This window comes from Octodon degus, unplaced genomic scaffold, assembly GCF_000260255.1.
Source record: "Octodon degus isolate 3935 unplaced genomic scaffold, OctDeg1.0 scaffold00170, whole genome shotgun sequence".
Taxonomy (NCBI): domain Eukaryota; kingdom Metazoa; phylum Chordata; class Mammalia; order Rodentia; family Octodontidae; genus Octodon; species Octodon degus.
The window spans coordinates 1,891,163-1,893,916 of record NW_004524746.1 but is presented as its reverse complement, the minus strand read 5'-3'; the positions used below and the strand labels follow the sequence as shown (position 1 = coordinate 1,893,916).

The following is a 2,754-nucleotide window of genomic DNA, read 5'->3' as shown; positions in this document are numbered from 1 at the left end:
CTTTTTAAAGCTTCATACAGCATTCAAATTGTTACTATGCTAATACTGAAAACTTTCAACCCTTACAAAAAGCAGTTCTCACAGAGAAAAATACAGAGCCTACAGAATGACAGCTGTGGTGCCAAGTTTTATGATCCTGTAACAGGGAAGAATTGGAGAGGGAGGGAACTGCAGCTGCCCTAGAGTAGCTGCAGAGCTGTCACATGGGAGAGAGGTTTGTTCAGGCTGTGAGGGCAAAGAGCAGAGTTACAGTGGAGAAACAAAAGTGAAAGGGAAGCACGGGTGAGTACAAACCTTCAATACTGGCTGGCAAGATAGCTCAGCGGTCTAAAGTGCCTGCTTAGGCAAGTGCTCAGGGACCATGGTTTGATCCCCAGCACCTCATACCATGCCAGTCTTGCCCCCAGGGTGGGCTGAGCCAGCCACAAAAAAACCAAACCAAACCAACCAACAAACAAAAACCCCTTCAATATTGCTCCATATCACCATGTCACTAACATGGTAGGGTCTTAACTATTTGCTGATTTGCAAACTGATGACTATTATTGGGAATATTAGAGCAGTAATTACAGCTCAGTTTTCTTCCTAACTTGCAAAGTGGGAATAGGAATTATAATTTATCATTTCCTGAGTGAAAGAACTGACCCAACTAAATCTGAAGACCCTCTCTAACTAATGTTCAGGCATCTGTAAAGTACAAGTTGTAGTGGATTTTCAGACTGCTGGAGACTGGAAATACCTTGGGAGTTTGAAAACTCTGTATGCTGACAGAACCTATAAAGATTATGGTTTAAGTGGTAAAGGGTCACTAGAACCTTCCAGTTTTTTTTTTTTTTTTCCAATGCTCTCCAGATTCTGATATACAGAATTCTGAGAACCACTGAAATAGTCTATGGTTTCTAGACTGCTGTATGGACTTTGTCATGATTGGCAATGTAATGTGAAACAACTGCTTTAACTTCTCTAGGTTCCATATTCTTTATCTATGAGGAAGAGATGGGCAAATATACCCTAATCACTTGCTGTGAAATTCCTTTATTCAAGGGCACCTGAACCTAAAAGGTTTATGTGTTAGGGAAGAAGGACTTACTCACCTCCCAGAGAGAGAAGAGGGCTCTATTCTGAGACTGAGAATCTTTTTCTGTTTCAGTGGCAGCAGTCAAATCCTCACAGTGTAGGGTCACTCACAGAAGGTGATTTATTCACAGGCCCACGCCCTAACATGAGCACAAACCAATGGATGAAAAGGACTTTTGTCTTGCTTTTGTCCATTACTCCAACTGTACTGTTAGCACAGTGGGAGTCACCTGATGTGTGATGATATATTTCTTGATGTTTTGGACATGGCTATACCTCATTATGGTCTTCTGGGCTTACCACGTCACATACTGCACTTAGTGATTGCTAAGTTATCTTCCTAGCCTGACCCTGGCCATCCATTTTGTCTGTTGGTTTTCACTTTAGTTTTACATGAATGAGACTGTGTATCTCATTGTCACTATGGACATACAGCAACTGACACTAGTCAGATAATGAGGGACATAGAGTTATAATATTCTATATTTTCCTGCAAGATAATGAGCAGCTTGTATTCCTTTTTGGCTAGCTCAGCCCACCTTGAGGGCAGGGCTGGAGTAGCATGTGGTGGCTGGGATTGAACCAGGGTCCCCTGCACCTGTCTAAGCTTGCCTAAGCAGGCACTTTAGACTGCTGAGCTATCTTGTCGGCTCCAACAGCTTGTATTCCAACCAATTCATATTGGTCAGTAAGGTTTTATTTGTCACACAATATGCACAGATGCTTATAAAAATGCATGCTATTTTGAGGTATTAAGACAAAATTTTATGTGTCAAATATGATCCAGTGATTTTTGGAAATGTCGATTTCTTGTGAAGGAGTTAACAATGTTCTTTCTGTTTATTCTGTATGCTAGACTGGACATATTTACTCTGATGTTCCTGTAAGTGCCCTTAGCGCAGTATGGATGAGGGATTTTTTTTTTTTTTTTAACATCAGGAATTTGCAACAAATCAATAAGAGGGCTCATAGGGCACCACGCTAATGACAAATCACAGGAGGTGGCTCCATAAAGGCTGTGGAAACTAGTTTCTCATTGCAGGAATTGGGTTGGGCCACCCATTTACCCCCCTTCTCAAACACAAATATTTTCATATAATAAAAGCCTGTTTCCCTATGCTTATTACCCAGCCTCCACTTCCCCAATTCCACCACTTTCCAGGGGGTTAGTGGGCGGACTTCTCCAAAGTTTGTAGGATTTTTCCCTCTCTGAACCTTTCTTGTAAAAGTGAGGGGTCCCTTGGGGTGAGAGGGACAAGAAACACCCACTAGGACCCAACCCAGCGGCCGGCGGCCGAGCATGCGCTGAGAGTTTATGCAGCTGGCCCTGGCGGCCGCTGCTGCCTCGTCCGGGACTCGGCGAGGACTTGGGAGGGACAGCGGCGCCGGGAGGTGGCTTAGCAGAGACTTTCCAGCAACTGCTGTCCCGAACTTTTTTTTTCTTTTTCCCAGGAGGCGGCGACGGCGGCGGGGCGGTAGGGGGAGGAAGAGAAGGAAGCGTCCACAGCTTACGCCAGTGCAGCCCCGCGCCTCTGCAGGAGCGGCGCGGTGCCCGATGAGTCCCAGCCGTGCGTCCGCGAGGGTTCCCCGGCGGGAGCGGGGTGCGGAGCCGAGCGCCGACGGTGAGTGGCCGCGCGTCCCGCGTCTCCAGCCCCTGCCCGCAGCCCGCCGCGGCCG

At 46.2% G+C, this 2,754-nt stretch overlaps 1 protein-coding gene across 1 annotated transcript in view; it reads left to right on the top strand.

The window, feature by feature from the left end:
* Nucleotides 1–2,304: 2,304 nt before the first annotated feature.
* Tspan12 (tetraspanin 12) overlaps nt 2,305–2,754 on the top strand; it is a 72,517-nt gene continuing 72,067 nt past the window's right edge. Inside the window, exon 1 of the mRNA XM_004643303.2 lies at nt 2,305–2,699. The gene's annotated coding sequence lies outside the window, so the exon portion shown is untranslated. The remainder of the gene's footprint in view (nt 2,700–2,754) is intronic.